Source organism: Tachypleus tridentatus, chromosome 5 (assembly GCF_004210375.1).
Source record: "Tachypleus tridentatus isolate NWPU-2018 chromosome 5, ASM421037v1, whole genome shotgun sequence".
Classification (NCBI taxonomy): Eukaryota; Metazoa; Arthropoda; class Merostomata; order Xiphosura; family Limulidae; genus Tachypleus; species Tachypleus tridentatus.
The window spans coordinates 20,599,326-20,614,847 of NC_134829.1; the positions used below are offsets into that span (position 1 = coordinate 20,599,326).

The 15,522-nt window shown below is 34.9% G+C and overlaps 1 long non-coding RNA gene across 5 annotated transcripts in view; it reads left to right on the top strand.

Moving 5' to 3' along the window:
• LOC143250664 (uncharacterized) overlaps positions 1-14,593 on the top strand; it is a 90,893-nt gene extending 76,300 nt beyond the window's left edge. For all 5 annotated transcript variants that reach the window (XR_013028292.1, XR_013028295.1, XR_013028296.1 and 2 more), the window contains one exon: positions 13,905-14,593. This is a non-coding gene — a long non-coding RNA (uncharacterized LOC143250664). The remainder of the gene's footprint in view (positions 1-13,904) is intronic.
• The last annotated feature ends 929 nt before the right edge of the window (positions 14,594-15,522 follow it).

Sequence of the window (15,522 nt, forward strand, 5' to 3'; positions counted from 1 at the left end):
TACAATACCTTATTTTAATTTAAAAACCAAAAACGTAATGTTTGTAATGAAAAGCTGTCTGTATTTAATGTTTTATTTCCAGTAATTTGAAGGTAGTAGGTTCGAATCCCCGTTTAACCAAATGTGCTCGCCCTTTAAACTGTGGAGGCGTTATAATGTAATAAGCAATCCTGTTATTCGTTAGTAAAATAGTAATACAAGAGATGACAGTGGTGATGAGTACCGGACTTCTCTCTAGCCTTTCGCTGCTAAAATATTGAAGGCTAACGCAGTTAGCCCTCGTGTAGGTTTGCGTGAAATTCAAAACAAACCTATGCTCAATATTTTGTTCATAAACTCTGTGTGTTGCGAGGTCCTTCATAAACGGTCTGGTATGGTCAGGTGGTTAAAGCACTCGACTCATAACTCAAGTGTCGCGAGTTCGAATCCCCGTCGCACCAAACATGCTCGTCCGTGAGGGCGTTATAATGTTACGGTCAATACCACTATTCGTTGGTAATAGAGTAGCCCAAGAGTTGGCGGTGGATATTGATGATTAGCTACCTTCACTCTAGTCTTAAACTGCTAAATTAGGGACAGCTAGAATGTGACATTCAAAAAACAAACAAACAAATGGCTCTGTAATGCTGTAGAAACATGTGGTATCTTTTAATTATTGGCCAAATAAATATTTAATTACACATTTTAAACGTTGGTCGTATTTTTAATTTTATACTTTATCTACTCGTTTTCTGAAATCAGTTATAGTATTATCGTAAAAATAAACCGAAACAAAAATAAATTAAAAAACAATAAGCAAAAAAATGCTCCACTAATTAAAAATATCCTAGGGTACAAGCTATTACGTGGGATATAAAATGTATCCTAGGATTTGGAGGTGACTGCAGAAATAGCACCCACTTTGCGATGGGGATACACCATCTATCTATCTTAACCTCCATTCGCAAGTCTTACAGAAAGAAGTAAAATAAAGGAGTAGTAATAGATATAGAAATAGAAATTCGGCGAGTGAGATGTGGATGCTCAAGCCAACAACATTCCACATCTATATCATCCTCCACTGCCTCCAGGCAGCTGTGGGAAGGTGACTGCTCTCCAAAGTAAAGAAGAAAAAAATAATTGAAAAGTAAAAATAAGAACAAGAAAAATAAAATACTACGCTATTATTATAAATTTAGCATCACAAGCCCGGATACATTTGAGGGCTGGAAAAGGCAATGGAGGGTTGGAGATGGAAAAAGCTTTTCCTTAAACCAAAAGCTGCAAAAATAAGGTTTTTGTAATGTATAAATATTAAACACCAAATTTTAGCCTAATAAGCCCTCAAAATTGCTGCTTGGTGGAACACATCGATTTATTTATGTTACGTTTTCAATCAATACCCAATATACTTGTAACTGATTAATCTTCTCCATTATTGCATGAAAAGTTCCCATTTACAACCTTAGTTTCACACACACTTTTTCAGATTATCTTCTCTGCAGAGAAGAAAGAACATCTGTCTTTTACAACACATTACTCACTTCTTTTCTTTTTTTTAAACTAACACTTACTATTTTATATCCTCACATCTATATGAGAGTAATTAAAATATTTTGTTTGTTTGTTTTGGAATTTTGCGCAAAGCTACTCGAGGGCTATCTGTGCTAGCCGTCCCTAATTTTGCAGTGTAACACTAAAGATAAGGTAGCTCGTCATCACCACCCACCGCCAACTCTTGGGCTACTCTTTTACCAACAAATAGTGGGATTGATCGTTACTTTATAACGCCCCAACGGCTGAAAGGGCGAGCATGTTTGGTGCGACAGGGATTCGATCTCGCGACCCTCAGATTACGAGTCGAACTCCTTAACACACCTGGTCATGCCGAGCCAAGTGGGTTTTGACTGTCACTTTTACAGTGCATCTAGGGCCGGGCACAGGCTGGTGATTAATATGTCTGGCTACAAATCTTCGCCCCCAAGGCTGAAAGGACGAGCATGTTTGGTATGACTGGGATAAAATATTATGTAATGTCCATAGCCCGTCTAAGTTTCATTTAAGGCTTACTGTCATATTACCATATCAAGTGTAATTATTAACGTGTCATCAATAAAACCTCAACCGTTTTCTCTTACCCTTGAAGTGTTTTTGTTCCGCTGTATATCTACTCGATTTTAAAGAAATTCAGTCATTCTTAAAATTATCTATAATATGTTTTGCGAAAAAGAATGTATCAAGTCCTGTATACAATGTTATATATCAAACAGACAGAGCACAAACGTTTTTATCGTTTCAACCGAGTTAGTGAATAAGTGTTCTACACTAAAGGTTCTGGAACTTCTTAAGTTATTTTCACTCCCAGCCATTATACCTCCCCTTCCTTCACACTTCTGCATAAACAGAAACGGCAACAGGTGTTAATACGAGGCAGGTGATAACTAAACATTAACAAGTCGAACTCAAAGGTTTTTTTTTCTTAATAAGTCCGACAATGTGATTCGGTCGGTGTCAGCATGTGTTAAGATACATTCTATGAACTTACAAGCTGCGTTACATTGTGCAAACTCAAAAGCGGGACTCAGTTCGTACTTAAAGTCTGCTGAAAAGCACCTTTTAAGGGTTAGCAGAAATTCGTGTGAAAAAAACATAAACATCCTCTTCTTTCTGTTTCCAGGAAAGACAAATGCCTCTAACTGATATTTAAGCCGTCGCGCAACCCACTATTATAAATCAAATTCACTGGCTGCACCTGATATTCAAAGGACGTGTTGTCTAATCTGGCCGAGTCTTTGGAAGCTCATTTTATTTTGCTCCGAGGAATATTAGATAGCGTCAGGCTTGATTGGCCGTGGATTAAGCGACGCATCATTTTCCCTCGTTTTTGACACTACTTGTTTTTATTTGACACATGTGTGCATATGTTGGGCAAATTTCTGAAATTTCGAAATAATATTTTTATTCTAAAATAAATGGGGTGTTTTTACCTGAACATTTAATAAATAAAACTTCATTAAGCTACCCCCACTTAAAATCTTTCACAAGTATATTGTGTAATTTTAGTTTCGTGCTTTGCCCAATTTCTTATCTCAGAATAATTTTTTTATCCAACATTTTAATTTTTATATTTTTTCTTCTATTTATGAATAAAACGAATATTTAAGAACGTTTGTTCTTAAAATTATAGAATTGTTTGTTTGTTTGTTTTGAATTTAGCGCAAAGCTACTCGAGGGCTAACCGCGTGTGTGTGTTTTCCTTATAGCAAAGCCACATGGGGCTATCTGCTCAGCCCACCGAGGGGAATCGAACCCCTGATTTTAGCGTTGTAAATCCGGAGACATACCGCTGTAGTAGCGGGGGGCGGCTATCTGCGTTAACTGTCCCTAATTTAGCAGTCTAAGACTAGAGGGAAGGCAGCTAGTCATTACTACCCACCGCCAACTCTTGAGCTACTCTTTTACCAATGAATAGTGGGATTGCCCGTCACATTATAACGCCACCACGGGTGGGAGGGCGAACATGATTGGTGCGACCGGGATTCGAACCCCCCATCTTCGGATTACAAGTCGAACGCCTTAACACGCTTGGCCATGCCGGGCCTAAAATTATAGAAACAAGTTATTAGAACAGCTAATCCAAAGAGACAACTAATGAGTTTAAAACACGTATGAAGAAATATACTTTCATGTCACTAACCGTTAAGACGATAGTACATCTGTGGTACTTACTGAGGAATTACGCCATAGTATTTTTTACACTAAAATAGTTTCTAGGATAAAATTATTTTTTTAATTTTATCATTTTTGTTACTATGTTCCTTTAGGATATAAACAAAAAATATAAACAGAATGGTTATAAAGAGAACTCCACTTAAATTTAGTATGTATTTAAGACTACCTCTTCTACTAAACTTCATCAGAGACATATTAAATGTTGTTATTTTATTCAAGAAATTCTGTACATGATAAAATGAGTTTAAAAATTATATCAGAAGGTGGTTATTATGTTTTATCTTAATTCTCGGCTCGAATATTAAGCTATTGCAATCATCGTGTGTTTCAGACAATGCCCATTAATCCTTGCAATATTCTCGCTCACATACGCATCGTATTTAAATCACCAATCTTGTATTGATAGAAGAGCAGAATAAGAGAAATAAAAGCAATGGTACTTTGCGGAGGTAAAGCAAAAGGCTAAAGGATACAGTAAAGGTTTATAGACAATGTTCCTTTCTCATTTCCTCCTGGGTGAAACGTATAGTTCTCTAAGTTACTCTGGTAAATCTTTGACCCCAGAGGACGAGTAGTGTATTTAAGACACAAACTGTGGGAAATGCTCTCCCTTATAATATTTCTGTGTTATTTGCTATTTTTTGAATTTCGCGCAAAGCTACACGAGGGTTAAATGCGCTAGCCGTCCCTAATTTAGCAGTGTAAGACTAGAGGGAATGAGATAGTCATCACTACCCACCGCCAACTCTTGGGCTACTCTTTTACCAACGAATAGTGGAATTGACTGTCACATTATAACGTACCCACGACTGAAAGGGCAAGCATGTTTGGTGCGACTGGGATTCGGACCCGCGATCCTCGGATTACGAGTCGAACGCCTTAACCCGATATTTTTGGTAGCATAAAAATTTCACATCATGCAATCAGCAGTTATTGTTGGCAGTTGATTGAGTTTGTTTGTTTGGAATGAAGCACAACTCTGCACAGTGGGCTATTTATGCTCTGCCCACCACGGATATCGAAACCCGGTTTTAAGCGGTGTGAGCCTGCAGACACACCGCTGTGCTACTGGAGGAGGGGCTAGTTGATTGGTCAATAAGAACAAAGTGAATACTTCATAGGTGTAGCACATAGTATAACGTTTATATTTTACTCTGAAGGACTCCGTTCCTCGCGTGGACAGAGGTAAATACTCGGATTTACAGCGCTAAAATCAGATGTTCGATTTCCATCAGTGGACACAGCAGATAGCCCGATATGTAGCTTTGCTGTAAAAAAAAAACACACACAAATACAATGAGTATTCCCCCTAGCGGCACAGCCGTATGTCTGCACACCTAAAATGCTAGAAATCGGATTTCGAAACCAATGTTTAACTACAAACAAACAAAACTATGCAGAAGTGTTGGTCATCTTCTGTTTTCCCACCATTATATATTAGCTCAGGTTTATATATAATGCTAAATTTGAAATAGCTATGTCAAAAATTTGTGTGTGTTATTTGTTGACATGATAGTTAAAACAAGACAGAAACAAAAGGATACTTCTTGGTGTGTTGACGCCCGTCTTAGCTAGGTGGGTTAAGGCGTTCGACTCATAATCTTCGTCACACCAAACATGCTCGCCCTTTCAGCCGTGGTGGCGTTATATAGTTACGGTCAATCCCATTATTCGTTGGTAAAAGATTAGCCCAAGATTAGCTGCCTTCCCTCTAGTCTTACACTTCTAAATTACGGATGGCTAGCGCAGATAGCCCTCGTGTAGCTTTGCGCGAAATTCCAAAAAATAAACAATCGTGTGTTGATTTAACTGTGTTAAATGGGAGTTGTTTAACTTTATATTTCTTATAACGTTACGATTAGCAACACTTTAGGAGTAAATTTTCTTTTAAGGACTGTTTTGTTTTTCATTCATCTACTTGAAATATAAATGAGTGTTTTTACTTTGGGCTAACTCAGTTAGGAATGTATCAATCCATGGTCAAATTGTTAAACGTATTTATTATTATTAAAGTACATATTAAAACAACCAATCAATCCAAACAAGTCTAGCATCTTCCGACATACTTTGGTAATTAAAACAAAAAATTGTCCTTACTCTTTTACACTCGTTAACAAATGATAAACGTCTATAATTAAACTTTTTAAAACGAATATCTTAACTTCGCATAGAATATCATAAAATAATACGATTGTCGGGTCGCTTTACGTTGTGTTTCTGAGATAAATAAAATAGCACACGATAACCGGGTTATTTACGTTGAATATTTAAGCAAAAATGAAGCTTAATCTATTAAGAATGTAAGTCCCCCGTTAGTATAGAGGTGAGCCTACAGAGCTTTACAACTCTTAAATCAGGAATTCGATTCCCCTCGGTGGACTTAGCAGATAGCCCGATGTGGCTTTGCTATAAGAAAACACACACACACACACGTTATGAATGTAAAAACATAATAATTACACCAACACGCACACATTCACATATAATGGATAATCACAATCAATAAAAGTTTTAGGTATTTTTTATTTTAGTGTTCATCACACGTAGTAACAATGCTTTTTAGTTCATCAATACACACACTTAGTTTATGCCCTGAAGCTAAAACATTCCTGATATTAATATAGATGTCGGGTAAGTTTAAGCTATATCGATCAGACGAGGAGTTTAGCAAACATAACTTTCAACGATAATTATCACTTGTCAATCTAGAGAAAGTAAGTCGGAATAATTTTTATTTTTAACGTATTTTTGATTCTCGGATTTCCCAAGGCTCTTTTATCAAAACTTCCGGACTCCTCTCAGTATTTCCATTTTGATACAATTATTTTTTAGAGTGTTTCATAGTTTGGGAAAAAAAAAATATAAGGAAGGCTTTTCTATGACACACGCATTATAAGAACATTTTCGATTCATTTTTGTTGTTGATGTTTGTTTTTGACTGTTTGTAGTAATCGCAAAGCTTCATAGTGGGCTATCTGTGCTGTGCCCACTACGGATATCAAAATCCGAATTATTGTTTAGCGTTGTAAGATTTCACACCTACTGCTGAGCCACTCGGGCTAATATTTTCAATTATTATACGCTGAAAACATAGTTGTTTTTTTTTAAAATTAACTATATGAGAAAGTGTCGCACCAAAACATGCTCCCCCTTTCAGCCGTGAGGGCGTTATACTGTGACGGTCAACCCCACTATTCGTTGGTAAAAGAGTAGCCCAAGAGTTGTAGGTCGGTGGTGAAGACTAGCTGCCTTCCTTCTAATCTTACACTACTAAATTTGGAACGGCTAGCGCAGATAGCCCTCATGTTGCTTTGCGCGAAATTCAAAACAAACAATATGAGAAAGGCACTCTTCTTACACCTAAAAGTCACTTGAATAATTTTTAGATTACGTTTCATTAGTTTGTTGCAGTGGTAAATCCGGTTTCTTTATAACATGAAGTACGAACCTCCTATCCTACACGTATATTTACAACAACAACAGCGAAAGAAGCAACGTAAGCGATAGAGAGTCTTGATAAAAAAATATCACATTAAACTTACATCTTCATTATTGAGCCTGCATACATTATACTTAATGGGTTATACCCTAATGTATATTTTAAGGAATGATATATTATAGCTTATATATATATATTAACGATTTCCTTTTTATATTAAAAGTTACTTGTTAAAGGTTATATTCATCCAACTGAACCAACTTGAATAACAGGTATATATAAAAATTAATTTTCGTCCGCTTACATTGGTTCATTTATTTATGTTCTTTACTGATTAATTTTTATACTCCCTCACACCAAACGTGCACACCCTTTCAGCCGTGGGTACGTTATATAATATGACGATCAATTCCTCTTCGTTGGTAAAAGAGTAGCCCAAGAGTTGGCGGTGGGTAGTGATGACTAGCTGCCTTCCTTCTAGTCTTGCACTGCTAAATTAGGAACGGCTAGTGCTGATAGCCCTCTTGTAGCTTCGCACGAAATTCAAGACGAATAAACAAATTTTTATCCACTTACATTGGTTCATATACGTAAGTTCTTCACTGGTTAATTTTTTATGCGCTTACATTTGTTCATTTACGTAAGTTCTTCACTGTTGTTTTCAGGTGAGTTATAGTTGTGTGAGTAATCACTTAACTTTTCCTCTTTATAAAGAATCTCGTATTTTTGTGGTATTGTTTCAGTATCAAAACAGAAATCAGTTCCGTATCGTATTGTATTAATAGCATGTACCACGAAAATAAAGTGTTATTGGTCTTCGAAGAATTTGTGTGCACGTGTTTTGAGAGCTTAAACGCACTTCTTAACGTGATAGTACGGTTGATCTCTGTTTATGAACCAATAATAGGTTACAGTTATGTTAATATAAGAAGGACACAGGAAGTAAACGTACAATAGGTTACCAGATTAAAATACTGTTTTTCGCAATCAGTTTAAAATACACTTTTTACATATCCTTACACTGATTTGTAAACTCGAAGAGTAATGTAACCAGAGACTCTATTGGTACGTGTGCTTAAGTTCAAACAGAATATATCAAAATATTATTTAAAACAATATCTATACATGGCAGTAAGTATTATTGTATTTATGTATGTAAAGCACGAACAATATTACAATATTTTGTTGTTTAGAGCTTTACTTCACAACTTCCTAAGTATGTTTGACACGTTTCCTTTATCATAGTAATATAATCTACATAAAAAATATACTTTTTTTTAGTGGGAAAAAAAAGAGTTTTCGAAACTCTTTCGAATGTTTTATCTTAAGAGTCGACCATTTTCGTCAACCCCTGTCACTGAACTATATCGCTTTCAGTGATCCCTCGATGGTACAGCGATAATTATATGGATTTACAACGCTAAAATCAGGGGGTCGATTCCCCTCGGTGGACTCAGATATCCCCATGTAGTTTTGCTTTCTGAAAATGCGCACACACACGTGCTTTCAGTGAATTCTACTTCTCATCAGTAGTCCTGAACAAGTGCAAGTCAAAGAAGCAAAGACACGCTTGTTATAGATGTAGTGACAGGTTCTATATTACATATATGATGTTTCACTTGCATACGTTTATATGTATATAGAATTTGAAGAATATGTGCCGTTAATTTTACTCATTTATTCTTCTAAATTTTTCAGTACACAATCTGTTTAATATATTATAAAAAAGATATGAAACCCAATTTATCATTCGATATGTCATTTATTACCGAGTTATACCGGTTTCGGGATATCTAACCCTTTCTCCTCCATCAGTAACTGTAGACCAGATCAAATAAAACTAAAGTTCTTATAGTAGCATACTTTGTATTTTATGTATGATATATTTAGTTGTATTTTACTCACAATACTGAACTTATATAAGATTCGGGGAATATCCATTGTTTCCAGGTTCACTATGGTGAGTAAAGGACAATAAAAAAACATCATACAATAAATGTCTTTATTTGTTGTTAATAACTTCTCTGTACAAGTATCTATTTACGCCATGTCCGCAACATGTATTCAACTCCGAATTTAGGTTTATACGTATTCAAGCATACATCTGAGCACGAGGGGAGCACGCCAAAATGTACCAGGTATTGACGGTAGGTGGTGATGACTAGCTGGCTGCATTCCCTCTAGTCTTATACTGCTAAATTAGGGACGGCTAGCGCAGATATCCCTTGAGTAGTTTGCGCGAAATTCAAAAACAAACAAACAAACAATGTCAATATTATTATTTTAACATAATGCTCCAGTGTAGTATCATCAGGAGACCATAATTAATTTTAGCTTTAAATGGTTAATCTTAACAAAAATAAACCAAAAAAGGGTCGCTTACCAAAACCACCTTCCTTATATATATATTTAATTTGAACTTCATTTCTTTAGCCTACAAAACGCCTTTAATCAGCTGCTTGGAACAATAATTGATTTAAAATTACCACTAGTAATATTAAGCACATTCTTGTTTTCACATCTGTGAAACGCACCGAGCGTAAGATTACAATTCTAATATCTATAAACTGTTCAAACTATCTAAGTAATTACAAACCTCACCTATAAAACATGTGGTTGTTGTTCAATGGCTAACATTTGTCCTACTCTCTAAGCGGTTTGAAAGGACCAAACACCTACAATTCTGAAGTCGACAAAACATATCGGATGTGCTAACTAATAACAGAAGTAAAACGCTTCGGAGGTATTAAAAACGTTTCGGCTTTCATACCCGTAAAATACATAGGATGTGCAAGCCAGTTATATTTTCCACCGTTTCTAAACGTTTCGGATGTATAAGATAGCTTCGGCTCTCACATTTATACAACCTACCTAATATGTCGACCACATTATAATAACTTATTGAATAATTCAAGTAACAATGTTGTGCTACTGTGAAAACTTTTACTTATATTAAAATAACATGATTCTACACTTTATTTGTTTATGGTTGTGAAATAACAGTATTTAATTTGTTTGTTTAGATGTAGTTAGGCCTGACGTGGTCAGGTGGTTAGGTTGCTCTATTCGTAATCTGAGGGTCACGGGTTCGATTACTGTCCTACCAAACATATTTGTTCTTTCAACCGTTGGAGCATAATACTGTGTGTATGTTCAACCCCACTATTGATAAAAAAGTAGTCCAAGAGTGGTGTTGGCCCGGCATGGCCAGGTGGTTAGGACACTCGACTCGAGTTCGAATCCTTGTAACACCAAACATGCTAGGCCTTTCAGCCGTGGGGGTGTTATAATGTTACAGTCAATGCCGCTATTCGTTGTTTAAAAAGTAATCGAAGAATTGGCAATGGGTGGTGATATCTAGCTGCCTTCTCACTCGTCTTACACTGCAAATTAGGGACGGCTAGCGCAGACATACCTCGTGTAGCTTTGCGCGAAATTCAAAAAACAAGCAAACCTTCTGGTGTTATACTGTTAAGTTAGAGAGGGCTAACGCAAATAGTTTTGGGGTAACTGCAAAGTTTAAGCCTAATATAAACCTTGTTTGTAGTTAAGCATCAAGCTGCGCAATGGAAAATCTGTGATCTGTACACTACGGGTATCGAAATCCGGTTTCTAGCTTTGTAAGTTCGCAGAAATACTGCTGTGCCAGTGGGGAAAGATATAATATTTGAAAATAAATTAACGTGAGTCAAAAACTGCTCAAAGTACAAAGACACAAATTTAATGTTTTGTAAACTTGTAGATCTCGAGGGATTAAACCATAAACTTTAACTTTTTTCTTTAAATTTTATTTTGAAGTAATGTAATTAAGACTTATATAAGACAAAAATATTGAACTATGAAGTAACTTTTAATGTTGATTTCATTAACAAACATTGATCATAAAATAGCTTAATTAAATTTTAAATGTAACTAAGTAAAATATTGTGACATGCGCAGAAAAATTGGCCCTTAAGAAAGGAGGTAAGCTGTTTCAAAATCACTAAAAACGTAAACACAAGAATTTATAAGGTTAATGAAGGAAGGGGTTATACCATTAACAGAGAAAGTTCCTTCTAATTACGGTTGGTTGAACACTTTATTAGCGCCGGAAGTTTTGCCTTCATGCGTTTTTATTTCTAATTAGTGCACTGTTTGCGGCCTTTGGAGCAGAACTGCTTACGTCTCTCTCACACTCATGATTACTGATGGTCATGAAGTTACACTTTATTAATTCTGCTGGTTGTTAAAAAGGTAATTTTTCACAGCAAGCGGGAAATGGGCGGAGAACTAGTCACCTTATTTTCAGTACTGTATCGTAATAACAGCCACAATACTATTCTTGATTCTTGATGACGAGAAACCCATTTGAACATATTCCTCAATATAAGTACATAGCTGGCTTGTGGTGAATATCTTATGGTTGTTTTGTTCTATTATTTCTCGCTGCATCTCCACTTGTTTTTATTATGCATATTCGATGGTCTTTGAACTAAATATTTTTTTTTACTTATAACATCAAAAACTCCAGGCTATCTTGAAGTTGAAGCTTTCTCGTGTGTGTAAATGGCAAACACAAATTATGATGTTAGAGCGCCATATAACATGAGCAAGCGCATCCTATGTAGATAGTGCTATTAATTGTAATAAAAGCAAAGTTTTTATCCTAACATTATCACAGAAACTAAACGGTATAGATGCCCAATCTTCAACAGAATGTACAAAGAGGAAATTTAATCTGATTACTGATAATTTTATGATAATAAACTGAAAATTGCACCTCTCTACCTATATATCGATGAGCAATCATTCTGCCGTAACTACAATAGACAAAGCACTTACTAACGTATCATTTTAAAGATACATTTTTTAAGTCATCAGAGTGTTGTCAGGCTTGGATCTGGCAACGATTTTAAACCACCGAGTTATAGACCTAGAGTTCGCGATACAGTGCGTGTATCAAGTTAAAACACCTACGTTATCAATGTCGTTTAGTTCTTTACTCTGCACCTTTCTATTCACAAGTTAAATGCCAGTTCTCAACACAGTGCTTATATTTAATATACTTTAACGTACTAGAATATAAAAAGAGGTTTTAATCTGTTCAAAGACATCTCGTATTTTCTACTTGTCTAGTCGCCAGTCTATCTTGCTTATCCTGAAAACGTTCATGTCTTTCCTCTACTTGATAAAGAGAGAACCAGTACAAGCTTAAACTAAACATCTGTTCTCTGCAAATACAGACAGCATCAGTTCAGAAGATATAATAATATTCTTTTCGTCTACTTTAGGGCGTTTTAAAGTTATTAGAACCGTTTACCAAAGTTAACATTGTAGAGAGTTGTAGATTCAGCAAACACTTTTTTTTACTTGTACACGTGAGGTTAACGTACTGACGAATCTGACAACACTGTGACTAGATGGTATAATAGATGTTTACGACTCAGTGAAGTATACCAAAAGAATTTGTTTATGAATTTCGCGCAAAGCTACACGAGGGCTGTCTGCGTTAATCGTCCCTAATTTAGCAGTGTAAGACTAAACGGGAGACAGCTAGTCATCACCACTCACCGCCAACTCTTGGACTACTCTTTTTACCAACGAATAGAGGGATTGGCCGTCACATTATAACGTCTCTACGGTTGAAAGGGCGAGCATGTTTGGTTTGCTGGGGACTCGAACCCGCGACCTCAGATTACGAGTCCAGTGCCTTAACCACCTGGCCATGCCGGGCCCCTGAAAGAGAGAGTAATATATTAAACAATTATACAAGCTACTATAGCTAGATAGTGTTACAATGGTACTCACGATCCGATATAATGTGTCGAACAGAAAAAAAATGTGAAAAGTAATATCCCAATGAGACACTTCTACGAAGACATGTTAGTATCCAAATAAATTTTAAAGTCATAGAGTGCAGCAGAAGTTATGTAACAATATATATAGGATAAAGTGGAAATGGGTTATTTTCATAAACAATAGTCTCTTCATGTCCGAGGAAGGAAAGCAGTGAAAGATTTTCTTGGGAGAGCGGTAAATCCTCGGATTTACAATGCTAAAATCAGGTGTTCTGTTCCCCTCGGTGAACAAGGCAGATAGCTCGATATGGCTTTGCTATAAGAAAAACATACATTAGTTTATATTAAGTAATTAATAAGGCGCGAAATATTATTATTTTTTAAAGAGTTCATAAATCCTATGTAAAATCTAATAGGAGAACTTTAAAAATAAAAAACACCTTGTTTTTTAAGAGAGTAAATGTTTATGTTTCAAATATCTGAAACTAAACCACTGTCCACATCTAGATAAAACATCTTTAACATGTACCTCAAAAATTCACGTAACGAGCACAATATCAACTTAATTGAATAACTGAGCTCATTATATTTAAGCATGTGTTCTCTTAACATGTGTAATATCAACGTAAGCAAATAACTGGCCAACAGTTGGAGTTTAGAATTATGTAACCAAACACTCAGAAAAAAAAAAAAACTGGGTTGATTTGGTGTTGTATTGTTTACTCCAAATCTCGTTTGAGAGAACGAATTATGAGCTAAAGTTTTTGTACGTCATGAAACTGGAAATGAACGATTCCGTAATGCAGTAATGGTGTTTGCTAGAGACTGATACAGTTTCATTAAAAAGGTTTAAGAAGCTGGTATTTGCTTTGAACTATTTTGAAAAAAGCTAAATTATCTAATCATACTTTCTTAGCCTATTGTGCGTGTCTAATATTTTATTTTTCTTATTAATTGTTTTTTGTGTTTTTTTACAGGGAAGTGTACCAAAGTTCTATCTTCCTGGTTTCGCCATTTTTGCAACTGGTTTCAGAAAAGTGGAACGTACGTCATCTGGAATACAAATTTACTAGTGTTACAAAAAACTTGTAACATCAACATAACTGGCAAGATGATTTTAAGAGGGTTATTTAAGGAACCGAAAAAATAAATATTATTACATAATTTAAAGAAAAAAAACAACATCAAAGATCCTTTTCCAGCAAGTTAACCTTATCTGGTAGTAACACTATATATGTTCTATAATTACTTTGTACACTTAAAAACATATGTTGCTAGAATAATTTACTAAATAAACTTTGTGGTAAAATTTCAATGATCGAAATTATAACTGGAAAAGCTCCATCGTCTCGCATCCTATTCAAACCAATTAATTATTAATTGTAATTGGTATGAAGCTATCGACTACTTTAATAGGGCATAAGGAATGAATGAAGTGTTATAAACTATCTTAGTAACAACACTGACTTTTACAAATACACATTTATTTCTTCTATGTATAAAAAATGTCTTCCAAATTGTAAGTGTATATACAGCTTTATAAAAACAATGTTTGTCTTCGTTGCTATTGGCTGTACATCTGGTTGTATTATTACAATGAATAAATGAAGTAATTTGGATAAATAAACAAGGTAACTGGCTAACAATAAATTATTTTGGTTGTCGTTGCTGTAGTTGTTCTTTCTGGGAAAGTTTAATTCAAAGAACATTAAGATAATGTCTTTTCTCACCTCAGAAGGTTCAAACGAATATTCTATATAGAATTATTTGCTGGGTATTATAGACAATTTCTATTTGTGGTTTTAATGTTGTTTGATATTTAGATTTTAACCTCTACGATTCGCAATTTTAATTAAAAGGATTTTACGATGTAATTTAATCAAACACGATTTTTTTTTTATTCATAATTTTGGGATCTTCTGTTGTATGTTTGACATTTTTGTTTATTATGGTTAGGTAGGTTCATAGGATTGGATAATTAATAAAAAAATATATTTTCTAAGCCCATAGAAAATGAACGCATCATTCAACATTTAATATCTTATTATTGTATTTATATTACGGTAATCTCTTTTCATCTAGCGTGAGTGTAAAAAAGGGTAAATGGAAATGTTATTTATGCAATTTTAGGGCGTATATCTTATAACTAATAACATGTTCTTCAACTATCACTAAAGGTATTACTAACTTTATTACACGACTATTTTATTTTTCTTTAAGTATGGGTTACTTAATTCGTTCTACGTTTCTTAAGTTTAACATAAAAGTTTTACTGTTTAGCTCACTCTATTCATCCTTTTGAATTTCAGAGAAAACTTGTTATAATAATTTTGCAGCCTTTTCCTAAGCTTGAAAAGTAGTGTATATTGCTGCGTTCCTTATAAAAATTGATTGGGTTGTTTAGTGCATTATACAATTTTTTAACGTATAAAATAGTCTGTTGTGTTCGTAAAATACTTCTTGAATTCTAAACCTGTTTCATTCTAATTTCTTTCATTTTAACTTGAAACATGGCTCATTCAACTTATTCTTCGTTGCTTCGACTTGTATAACGTGCTGTTTACATCTTGTTACGGTATATTTGTTTTACTGGAA